Genomic DNA, 13574 nt, shown 5'->3' with positions numbered 1-13574 from the left:
CGGGAAACAACCCCATAGCCTACAAATTTCAGCCTGTTGTATCAATGATGAATATGTATCATCGTTGTACCACGCAAAAGTGGCCTAGATGAGAAGTATTTCTGTCTGTAATAAAGCCATTTTGTGAGAAAAAACTAACTAAAAACTAATTCTGATTGGCTGGGCCTGGCTGCACTCCTGCCCAGTCAAGTGAAATCTATAGATTAGGGCCTAATGAATTTATTTAAATTGGCTGATTTCCTTATATGAACTGTAACTCAGTAAAATCTTAGAAATTGTTGCATATTGCGTTTATATTTTTGTTCAGTGCATTCGGAAAGTATTCAGACGCCTTGACTTTTTCCACATTTTGTTACATTACAGCCTTAATCTGAAATTGATTAAATAGGTTTTTTTCAATCTACACACAATACCCTATAATGACAAAGCGAAAACAGGTTTTTAGACATTTGTGCAAATGTATTAAAAATAAAAATTGAAATATCACATTTACATAAGTATTCAGACGCTTTACTCAGTACTTTGTTGAAGCACCTTTGGCAGCGATTACAGCCTCAAGTATTTTTTTGTATGACGCTACAAGCTTGGCACACCTGTATTTGGGGAGTTTTCTCCCATTCTTCTCTGCAGATCCTCTCAAGCTCTGTCAGGTTGGATGGGGAGCGTCACTGTACACTATTTTCAGGTGTCTCCAGAGATGTTCAATCTCTCTGTACTTTGCTCATTCATCTTTCCCTCGATCCTGACTAGTCTCCCAGTCCATGCCACTGAAAAACATCCCCACAGCATGAGGCTGCCACCCCCATGCTTCACTATAGGGATGGTGCCAGGTTTCCTCCAGACGTGACGCTTGGCATTCAGGCCAAAGAGTTCAATCTTGGGTTCATCAGACCAGAGAATCTTGTTTCTCATAGTCTGAGAGTCTTTAGGTGCCTTTTGGCAAACTCCAAGCGGGCTTTCATGTGCCTTTTACTGAGGAGTGGCTTCCGTCTGGGCACTACCATAAAGACCTGATTGGTCAGTTTTCGCTTTGTTATTATGGGATATTGTGTGTAGATTGATGATATATATATATATATATTTTAAATCAATTGTAGAATAAGACTGTAACATAACAAAATATGGAAAAAGTAAAGGGGTCTGAATACTTTCCGAATGAACTGTATACCAATCATCTGATCCTAGCACAAAAACATGTTATCTGTGCATGGCCTTGGAACACTCAGTTCCACAAAGTAACAGAGCAACAATAAGACTAACGCTGTAACAAACGACAAGAGTAAAATGTCAATGACAGCATTCAAATATTCTCTGTACTTTCAATATCACAACTGGCCTACTTGGTTTTCTTGGGAATGGGTAGTCCATTGGTTGGTGTACATTTTACATATTTGTTGAGCTTGAAGGGCTATTCAACCTCAACTGCCAAAACTTACAAAAAATAATAAATACTGCTAAATAATTTGTTCCATTACATTTACATTTTAGTACTTTAGCAGACGCTCTTATGTTTCTTTTTATCCAAAAAAAAACTCCCTAGTACTTGCCGATGACAAGCATACCCATAACATGATGCAGCCACCACATATTGAAGATATGAACAGTGGTACTCAGTGATGTGATGTGTTGGATTTGCCGTAAATATAATGCTTTGTATTCAAGACAAAAAGTTAATTTATTTAGGAATATTTTTGAATATTTGTATTCTGTACAAGCTTCCATCTTTTCACTTTGTATTTTAGGTTAGTATTGTGGAGTAACTATAGCAGCCATTAAACTCTGTAATTGTTTTAAAATCACCATTGGCCTCATGGTGAAATCCCTGAGCAGTTTCCTTCCTCTCCGGCAACTGAGTTAGGAAGGACACCTGTATCTTTGTAGTGACTGGGTGTATTGATACACCATCCAAAGTGTAATTGATAACTTCACCATGCTCAAAGGGATATTCAGTGTCTGCTTTTTTTTTTACACATCTACCAATCGGTGCCCTTCTTTGCCAGGCATTGAAAAACCTCCCTGGTCTTTGTGCTTGAATCTGTCCTTGAAATTCACTACTCGATTGAGGGACTTTACAGATTATTGTATGTGTGGAGTACAAAGACGGGTTAGAATCACTATTATTGAACATGGAATGACCCCATGCAACTTGTTATGCGATCTGTTAAGCACATTTTTCACTTTGACATTATGGGGTATTATGTGTAGATCAGTGACACAAGATCTCAATTTAATCCACTTTAAATTCAGGCTGTAACACAACAAAATGTGGAAAAAGTAAAGGGGTGTGAATACTTTCTGAAGGCACTGTATCTCAGTCATAGTAAGTAAATGTTTCTTCAATAAAGTAGCCATCAGCAAAGTCAGTACTAGTACGGGGGGAGGAAAAGTAAAGTGTGAATGTAATATACACTGCTCAAAAAAATTAAGGGAACACTTAAACAACACATCCTAGATCTGAATGAATGAAATAATCTTATTAAATACTTTTTTCTTTACATAGTTGAATGTGCTGACAACAAAATCACACAAAAATTATCAATGGAAATCAAATTTATCAACCCATGGAGGTCTGGATTTGGAGTCACCCTCAAAATTAAAGTGGAAAACCACACTACAGGCTGATCCAACTTTGATGTAATGTCCTTAAAACAAGTCAAAATTAGGCTCAGTAGTGTGTGTGGCCTCCACGTGCCTGTATGACCTCCCTACAACGCCTGGGCATGCTCCTGATGAGGTGGCGGATGGTCTCCTGAGGGATCTCCTCCCAGACCTGGACTAAAGCATCCGCCAACTCCTGGACAGTCTGTGGTGCAACGTGGCGTTGGTGGATGGAGCGAGACATGATGTCCCAGATGTGCTCAATTGGATTCGGGTCTGGGGAACTGGCGGGCCAGTCCATAGCATCAATGCCTTCCTCTTGCAGGAACTGCTGACACACTCCAGCCACATGAGGTCTAGCATTGTCTTGCATTAGGAGGAAATCAGGGTCAACCGCACCAGCATATGGTCTCACAAGGGGTCTGAGGATCTCATCTCGGTACCTAATGGCAGTCAGGCTACCTCTGGTGAGCACATGGAGGGCTGTGCGGCCCCCCAAAGAAATGCCACCCCACACCATGACTGACCCACCGCCAAACCGGTCATGCTGGAGGATGTTGCAGGCAGCAGAACGTTCTCCACGGCGTCTCCAGACTCTGTCACGTCTGTCACATGTGCCCAGTGTGAACCTGCTTTCATCTGTGAAGAGCACAGGGCGCCAGTGGCGAATTTGCCAATCTTGGTGTTCTCTGGCAAATGCCAAACGTCCTGCACGGTGTTGGGCTGTAAGCACAACCCCCACCTGTGGACGTCGGGCCCTCATACCACCCTCATGGAGTCTGTTTCTGACCGTTTGAGCAGACACATGCACATTTGTGGCCTGCTGGAGGTCATTTTGCAGGGCTCTGGCAGTGCTCCTCCTGCTCCTCCTTGCACAAAGGCGGAGGTAGCGGTCCTGCTGCTGGGTTGTTGCCCTCCTACGGTCTCCTCCACGTCTCCTGATGTACTGGCCTGTCTCCTGGTAGTGCCTCCATGCTCTGGACACTACGCTGACAGACACAGCAAACCTTCTTGCCACAGCTTGCATTGATGTGCCATCCTGGACGAGCTGCACTACCTGAGCCACTTGTATGGGTTGTAGACTCATGCTACCACTAGAGTGAAAGCACCGCCAGCATTCAAAAGTGACCAAAACATCAGCCAGGAAGCATAGGAACTGAGAAGTGGTCTGTGGTCACCACCTGCAGAACCACTTCTTTATTGGGGGTGTCTTGCTAATTGCCTATAATGTCCACCTGTTGTCTATTCCATTTGCACAACAGCATGTGAAATGTATTGTCAATCAGTGTTGCTTCCTAAGTGGACAGTTTGATTTCACAGAAGTGTGATTGACTTGGAGTTACATTGTGTTGTTTAAGTGTTCCCTTTATTTTTTGAGCAGTGTATATATGCAAGGGGGCATGCTGTGGGATTATTTTAAATACTTTTTGAAGAGGTAGGGTTTTAGATTTTTTGGGGAATATGGGCAGGGACTCTGCTCTCCTAGCTTCAGGGGGAAGCTGGTTTCACCATTGGGGTGCCAGGACAGAGAAAATATCTGACTGGGCTGAGCTGCCCTCACATAGGGCTGGGAGGGCCAAGAGACCAGCGGTGGAAAAACCGAGTACTTGGGTTGGGGTGTAGGGTTTGAACATAGCCTGAAGGTAGGGAGGGGCAGTTCCTCTTGCTGCTCCGTAGGCAAGCACCATGGTCTTGTAGTGGATGCGAACTTCGACTGGAAGCCAGTGGAGTGTGCGAAGGAGCGGGGGGACATGGGAGAACTTGGGAAGGTTGAACACCAGGCGGTCTGCGGTGTTCTGGATAAGGGTGTTTGATCGCACAAGCGAGGAGCCCAGCCGACAGCGAGTTGCAGTAGTCGGGAGATGACAAGTGCCAGGATTCCATGGTCTATGGAAACGTGCCTCTTATGTAATGACTAATGAAGTCTCACTACTGTCCTAAGCACTCACTAGGATGCCCCCATAACTGCTACCATATATGATATGCCTATTTATATAGTTTTGTACTTCACTATTGTTGGTAGCCCTTTACACTCGTACCTGTATACTGGTTGAAAATGGCAGATTTGGTCACTGATTAGCACCTAAACTGGAACGCAGTGGCTGTATAGTAACATGCTATACATGACGTCAGAGCTCAGGGTCTCTGCTTCGTTCTGAACTTGAGCAACAAGCCCAACAAGAAGTTGCCCCCACCCCTCCCGCTAATTGGGCAACTTTTGCAATTTTGTTGTTGTCTGACTTAGAGAAATGCTGTAAATTACAAGGACTCAATATATTTTGAAATATGAGATGTTGAGGATTGTAATAAAAACTGCTTTGATGTCATACAAGCAAGCCAAACACCCATAAATCCAAATGTGCACTTCACATTCCATATCATAAAACTCATGTCATATACAGTGTCAACGTTTATGATCACTATGTTTGATGTACAGGTACAAGATGACATGGCGTTATACCCTGGGTTGTCCTGAACAGAATAAGCCTATGTTTATTGTATTGTGAAGAGAATATCGTATATGAAGATTATGACGTTGTTAATGTTTTAAGTGGAACCAGAGAGGACGTTGATTTTAGTATCAAGAGGGAATGTTTTAGTGTAACGCCACATACAACAGACAGGAAGTGTGTTGGAGACAGGGGGGATAGGTGATTGGACGAAAAAGGGAGCAACCCATTTTTGCCATTGTTTATAAGTAGGAGCTAGACAAAGGAGAAGTCAGAAGCATTCAGATTAATTTGGGACGGGGCTTCTCCAGACACAGCGGGTCTGTAACTTATGCTGTAACCTTGTGATATTAATAAAAGCCTCTAATCACGGTGCAGCCTAAGCGGACTCTTTGATTGACAGCAATAATTGCCAGCATTCACCCGATACGACAAGAATTTGACGCAGACCATGCATCGGAATGCACTCATCATAACTCCATTCTATGCGCACCAAAATGACGATCTGTTTCTCTGAATTGCATTGTGAAAGCCTAACACTGTAAGATCGTATTTTATAATTTAGCTAGTCATGTTGGCAATAGAACAACCTTTCAAATGATGCTCACCTGACCCAGATTAGAATGTATAATGGACAGTTTTTGGATTGCATAAACAACAACAGTAAATGTGTAAAGGCAGGGCTGCAGGGTTGTGTTCCAACGAAAACAACTACAAGTGTGCTCTCTCTAGTTCCTCAACGGCACAGCTAGGATAGCTAAAAAAATGCATCTTACAGTTGAAGACTCTTCTTTGAGTCATAAAAGTGCATTGAAATTACTTAGGAACTGTGCACACTTTGGAGAGGTGTGTGGCCACTTGGAAACACCAGTTAGACCTCTCACTCAAACCCTTATAATTGTTTTGTATTATGTTCCACCTACCCCACAATTTTAAAGAATATTCTTATCATGTTACTGAATGTATCCAGAGTATTTTCTGATTTCGTTATCCACAAATGCGGCAAAAGTTACAGTAAACGTAAAATGCACCTAAAATCAACAGTGTAATGTTTGGATTCAGTCTTGTGTCAGGTGATTTTCACATAATCTCTATTTTATTGCTACCATAGTTATTTATGCCTTCCATATTTCTTCTGTAAGAAATATCTCAATTTAGCCCTATCCATATAGGCCAATTCCCACGAGTGTAAGGGGTAAATTGCTCTCCCTATTGATATTTGTATTGTAAATGTTTAATGTGTCCACCTGTTTTTCAGACTACACCTGTGCCAATCTAAAGACGAGGCCCAGTTCCCATTAAGGAAGGTTCCACATCCACCGAAAAATCTAGCTTTGACAGACTTACATTTTTTAAAGAATAAAAGCACCATGCATAGAAAACAATTTTTCTTTCGGTATTTTAGGGGAGATTTTTTAAGATTTTTTTTTGAGTTAAGAGAGATTATTGAGAGACCTTTCAGAGAGATGAAGGTAGGCCTATTGTCACGTCTCCTCCCGTTTCTCCCCTCCGGCGCTCTGATTCGCCGGTCTACTGAGCCACCGGTCTGAGCGCACCACCTCGGCAAACACAGGAATGGAAACCCAAAGCACCCTAATCAACTCTAGCGCACCTGCACCTCATCATCACCACTATATAGCCCTGGACTGTTAGTTCATTGTTGTGTGTGATTGTTAGCGTCGTGTCGTTTACGGGCTCTTTGTTATGCTCGTTCTCATTATTAAGTAAACCTTTACCTTGTTAATTCCTGCGCCTGCTTCTTCATGTACTTGTCACAGAATTACACACCACTCACGAAAATGGATGCAGCAGGAGTTTCCCAGTGCCTCGACCAACATCAGCAGCAGCTTGCCCAGTTGAACACCACAATGCAGGAAGTGCTCCAAACTCTGCATAATCTGCCCAGCGCTCCGGCTCCACCTCAGGGAACGGCGAGTGCACCCAATCCACCTGTTCCTGTGCTATCACCCACTTCTGAGGGAACCCTCGCCCTACCGGAGCACTATGACAGTAAACCTACTAAATGTAGCGGCTTCCTGCTACAGGTTTCTCTTTATCTGGCTCGTCAGCCTGGGGCACATCCATCTGACCAAGCCAGGATAGTGCTGGTGATTTCGCTACTTAAAGGAATGTCCTGTGTAGCTCAGTTGGTAGAGCATGGCGCTTGCAACGCCAGGGTTGTGGGTTCGATTCCCACGGGGGACCAGTATGAAAAATGTATATCACTAACTGTAAGTGTCTGCTAAATGACAAAAAAATAAAAAGGTACTGGATTGGGCCACGGCAGTCTGGGAAGAAGGGGAGGCAGTGGCGCTTCCCTACTCCACCTTCCTCGCTCGGTTCAGAGCGGTGTTTGATCATCCCATGGAGGGAAAGGACGGGGGTGAGCGTCTCCTCCAGCTACAACAGAGAAAGGATCCCGCGTCCGACAACTCTCTGAGCTTTCGCACGGTGGCGGCATCTTCCGGCTGGAATGAGCGTGCTCTGCGCATGGCCTTCAGGAGAGGCTTACGGGAGGACATTAAGATGGAACTCGCATGTCGGGATGACGAGATGGACCTTGGTACCGGCATCACCACGTCCATCTGTCTTGACGACATGTTGAGAAAGAGAGACGGCATTCCCAACACCTCCCGGAGCCTCGACGCTCACCCCACCCCTACATGTCTCCCTCCTCACAGGCCCTGGGACTGTGCCATTGACCTGCTGGAGGGACAACACCCCCCGAAGAGTCGCATTTACCCCCTTTCCATGGCGGAGACAGAGGCCATGGAGAAGTATGTGGCAGAGACCCTGAAACAGGGATTCATTAGACGCTCTACCTCTCCTGCCTCCGCCAGCTTCTTCTTCGTGGCCAAAAAAGACGGAGGACTTAGACCATGCATTGACTACAGGGGGCTGAACGCAGTCACCACCAAGTACCGGTACCCCCTCCCTCTGGTTCCGTTGGCCATCGAGCAGCTACGAGGGGCCTGGTACTTTACCTGAGGAAGTTGGACCTGAGGAATGCCTACAACCTGATCCGAATCCGGGAAGGAGAAGACTGGAAGACGGCATTCAGCACTACCTCAGGCCACTATGAATATTGCGTCATGCCCTACGGCCTCGCCAACGCACCTTCTGTGTTTGAGACATGCTGAGTAGACAGGTGGTGGTGTACATCGACGATATCCTGATCTACTCGGCTACATTCGAGGAGCACGTCAGGGATGTCCGAGCTGTCCTACTCTGCCTCCGGGAACACAGCCTGTTGGTGAAGGGGGAGAAATGCGAATTCCACCAACAGGCCATCTCCTTCCTGGGATACAGGATCAGTCCTCAGGGGGTCTTCATGGAAAGAGTGAAGACTGATGCCGTCAGGTCATGGCCAGTCCCCACCACCATCAAGGGCCTACAGAGCTTCCTGGGCTTTGCCAATTTCTACCGGCGTTTCATCAGGTCCTTCAGCTCCATAGCCGCCCCGCTCACCTCTCTCCTTAAGGGTGGGCCTCAGAAGCTGGCCTGGAACCCTGAGGCTGACGCTGCCTTCAAGAGGCTGAAGGAGAGGTTCACCACAGCGCCCATCCTTAAACACCCAGATCCATCTCATCCTTTCATCCTGGAGGTGGACGCATCGGAGGAAGGCGTGGGTGCGGTCCTCTCCCAGCGGCACGGTAAGCCAGAGAAAATGTATCCCTGTGCCTTATTCTCTAAAAAGCTTACCCCCGCAGACAGGAACTATGGAGTTGGAGACCGGGAGCTGTTGGCGGTGGTCCTCGCTCTGGAGGAATGGAGACACTGGCTGGAGGGCGCAGTCCATCCATTCCGGATTCTTACTGACCACCGGAATTTGGAGCACATACGGGCAGCGAAATGGATGAACTCTCGTCAAGCCAGGTGGGCCCAATTTCTTACTCGCTTTCAATTAATTCTGTCCTACTGCCCAGGGTCCCAGAATGTGAAAGCCGACGCACTCTCCAGGATGCACCATACCGGAGAGAGGAAGGATCTGGGGGGTCCTATCCTGCCCTCGTCTCTCATTGCACCTGTCGTTTGGGATGTGGATGAAGACATCCGCCTGGCGGCTCAGGAGGACCCAGCGCCTGCCAACGCCCCTCCGGGGCGCGTGTATGTACCCACCAGTGTCCGTGACCGCCTGCTGATCTGGGCGCACACCACCGTTACGGCAGGTCACTCTGGTATTACGCGCACCCTGCATTCTCTAGCACAAAAATACTGGTGGCGCACCTTGTCTTCTGATGTCTCTCTCTATGTCAACTCCTGTTCCGTATGTGCCCAAACGAAGACAACTCGGAACGCCCCGGCAGGCAAACTAGTTCCTCTACCAATGCCTCAGCGACCTTGGTCACATCTGTCCATAGACTCTGTCACCGACCTCCCACGTTCTGACGGCTTCGCCACAGTCATGGTGGTCGTAGATCGGTTCTCAATCATGCAGTTTTTTGCCACTAACTGGTCTTCTGTCTGTTCTCCAGGTCGCTGAGGTCCTGTTCCAACCGGTCTTCCGGCACTATGGACTTCCGGAGGACATCGTCTCAGACCATGGCCCACAATTCACCTCCCGAGTGTGGAAAGCTTTCCTGGAGAAGATCGGGGACACGGCCAGCCTCACTTCCGGGTATAGGCCTCAGTCAAATGGGCAGGTGGAGCGCATGAACCAGGAGCTGGGGAGGTTTCTTCGTTGCCACTGTCAGGACCAGCAGGGTGAGTGGGCAAGGTTTCTTCCCTGGGCAGAATAAGCCCAGAACTCCCTTGTTCAGTCCTCCACGGGGCTCACTCCCTTCCAATGCGTCCTGGCGTACCAGCTGGCCCTGGCCCCTTGGACATCCAGCCAGACCGATTCGCCCGCTGTCGAGTGGTTCCGCAGTGCCGGACAGGCCTGGGACGCCGCCCATGTCCGTCTCCAGAGGGCCATTCATCGGCAGAAGGACCAAGCTGACCGCCACCGCAGTGAGGTTCCCGTATTCCAGACTGGTGATCGCGTCTGGCTGTCCACTCGAAACCTCCCTCTCTGCCTGCCCTGCAAGAAACTGAGCCCCCGGTTTGTGGGGCCGTTTAAGGTCCTCCGGCGGATTAATGAGGCGTCGTACCGGCTGCTCCTTCCCCCTCACTACCGTGTCTCACCTACTTTTCATGTGTCTCTCCTCAGGCCGGTGGTTCCTGGTCCTCTGGCGGATGCCGTCCCCTGGACATTGACGGGAGTCCGGCATATACTGTGTGGGATCTGCTGGACTCAAGGTTCCATGGGGGACGGCTCCATTAGCTGGTGGACTGGGAGGGGTATGGCCCTGAGGAGAGGAGCTGGGTTCCGGCTGGGGACATTCTGGACCCCAACCTAATTCGGAACTTCCGCCGGGGGGTACTGTCATGTCTCCTCCCGTTGCTCCCCTCCGGCGCTCTGATTCGCCGGTCTACTGAGCCACCGGTCTGAGCGCACCACCTCGGCAAACACAGGAATGGAAACCCAACACACCCTAATCACCTCCAGCGCACCTGCACCTCATCTCATCACCACCCCTATATAGCCCTGGACTGTTAGTTCATTGTTGTGTGTAATTGTTAGCGTCGTGTCGTTTACTCTTTGTTATTCTCGTTCTCATTATTAAGTAAACCTTTACCTTGTTAATTCCTGCATCTGTGTCTTCGTGTACTCGTCACACCTACATGTTTTCAGATTACTGTGACCATGGCCAAATATAGGATCCAACTAACACAAAACAAAACAAAAAAACACTCACATCTCATATCAATTGTAAGACAGCGTGCCGATTCCGCCTGCATCGGTTGAGGGATGTGCGTCGCGTTGGAGTGACGCCATCTGACATAAAACAATGATCAATTACAGCAGAATTCTAGACGAGTCAGGCCGATGCACCATTACTGTCACACCCTGATCTGTTTCACCTGTCTTGTGCTTGTCTCCACCCCCCTCCAGGTGTCGCCCATTATGCCCTGTGCATTTATACCTGGGTTTTCTGTTTGTCTGTTGCCAGTTCGTCTCGTCTGCCTGCCGTCCTGTACCTATCAGACTCGGACCTGGTTACGAACCTCTGCCTGTCCTCGACCTGCCCTTTGCCTGCCTCCTGTGGTTTTAATAAACTACTCTGTATATTGGACCTTACGTCTCGTGTATGCATTTGGGTCATATCCTGAGCCGTGTTAATTACCACAAATACACAAATTCCTTTTAGAAAAAAATAATATTAAATTCAGTACATACAGCACATTGCCAGTGTTCCTTCACTTGTAATTTTTCTTAAGCAAGTGAGTTAAGCATATACATGCAGTAACCATCAGGTTAGACATCTCATTAGTAGGCATATCGCTGGTGGACATATTTACATGTCTCTGTACATTTAGATTAACAATGATAAAAGGTCTATCCGCTAAAGCATACAAAATACCGTTAGTCTCGTTTAAAACTTAGCAGGACTCACTCAATCAAGATAAAACAAGGGCAAAGACAAACCAGTTTGTATAATTCTCAACATTACAAAAGAGTTTTGAACATTCACTTGCTTGTTTTGGGTTATTGGTAGTTTACAGCATTGCTGGAACATGTAGATCAATATAGAAACCACTGCATAGCATGTTCTCTTATCAGGGATCAAACTCCTGTTCTTAAACAACACTGTGTAACGAGAGGGCAAGGAACACCTCTAGGCTTTTCCTATGACTCCATCCACTCAATAGATCTTTAGTATGGGCTTAATACGGGTGCCTAAGGTAATTGCTGACCTTATACTGACAAATATTTCTTTACAAATGTCTGTACAAACTGAATGCTTACACAATACAGATTTGATGGCTCAATTAATGAGACGCAAACACCTGTGAAGAGGACCTTCACATTGAGCCATACTAACTTACTGTAAATTTAGTGTCCGAGTACAGGTGGACCCCTATATACAAGGGGTACCAGTACCGAGTCGATGTGCAGGGGTACGAGGTAATTGAGGTAGATATGTACATATAACTAGGAATAAAGTGACAGATAGTAAACAGTAGCAGCAGCGTATGTGATTAATCAAAAAAGTTAGTGCAAAATGGGTCAATGCAGATAGTCCGGGTAGCTATTTGGTTAACTATTTAACAAACTATTTAGCAGTCTTATGGCTTGGGGGTAGAAGGTCCTTCAGGGTCCTGTTGGTTCCAGACTTTATGTATTGTACCGCTAGCCATGCTGTAGCAGAGAGAAGAGTCAATGAAGTCCCATGCAGATGAATGATGTGCCATCTACTATCCTGACTAAACACTACAGATGTAGGATCTTAATTTGAGCCAGTTTACTACAGCAGGAAAATAATCCTGCAGCAACAGGAAATGTGAATTATTATGTAGATTATAATTAATGGTCATTTTTGTAGGGGTTGATACATTTTCCGTTAGGACAAATCAAGTCTGAAATGTCAAAGTGGAAATTACAAACTTTAGAAGCATTTTTAAAACTCAAATACATTACAAGTTTGCATTTACTGCTTTGCAGGAAAATTCTCAGCAACAAAAGAGTAATCAAATGAAGATCCTACATCTGTATGTGGCAGCTGCACAGGGACTCTGGTTTCATATAGGCCTAACTGGAGCCTTTAAAAACAATTTGTATTTTATTTTTATTTATTTTTAGTCATTTAGCAGACGCTCTTATCCAGAGCGACTTACAGTTAGTGAATACATATATATATATATATATATATATATATTTTTTTTCATACTGGTCCCCCATGGGAATTGAACCCACAACCTTGGCGTTGCAAACGCCATGCTCTATCAACTGAGCTACATCCCTGCCGGCCATTCCCTCCCCTACCCTGGACATCGCTAGGCCAATTGTGCGTTGCCACGCAACAACCTTTAAAAACAACACACTGAAGTGTAACTACATTAAATAAAAAGAAAGACCCCTCCAAAAAAAATTTAGAAAAGTAGAGCACAGATATGTGGTTCCACAAAAAACAACACAAAGGCAACAAATAGGGTGGAGATAAGAAGAGAGTGAGCCCAGAGCAGCCCATAACTTAACTGCTACCCGGTTTGAGAACAGAGTAGCACCTAAGAGGGTGAGGCCATTAACCAACATGGAAAGAAGGAAGACAAAAGTGAAACAAACAGAACATAACATTATGTGATGTCATTGTAGCAAATGTTGGGACATTGGATGCAACAGTTTTATTCTGAAAGAGGATCTGCCAAAAAGCAACATTTTATGCAACGTTGCATAAGGTCATTATGATAGATGTCAATGGGTGCAATAAATTGATGTTTCCTTCAATACTTGCTGGTCAGTTATTGCTGGCATTTGAAATACCTAAGTCAATAAGTAATACATGTTTTTATTTTTATTTAACCTTTATTTAACTAGGCAAGTCAGTTAAGAACAAATTCTTATTTAGAATGACGGCCTACCCCGGCCGACGCTGGGCCAATTGGGCGCCGCCCTATGGGACTCCCAATCACTGCCGGATTGTGATACAGCCTGGAATCGAACCAGGATCTATAGTGACGCCTCTAGCACTGACTGCTGCGCCA

Source organism: Coregonus clupeaformis, chromosome 37, assembly GCF_020615455.1.
Source record: "Coregonus clupeaformis isolate EN_2021a chromosome 37, ASM2061545v1, whole genome shotgun sequence".
NCBI lineage: Eukaryota > Metazoa > Chordata > Actinopteri > Salmoniformes > Salmonidae > Coregonus > Coregonus clupeaformis.
Note: the sequence above shows the minus strand (reverse complement) of the source record.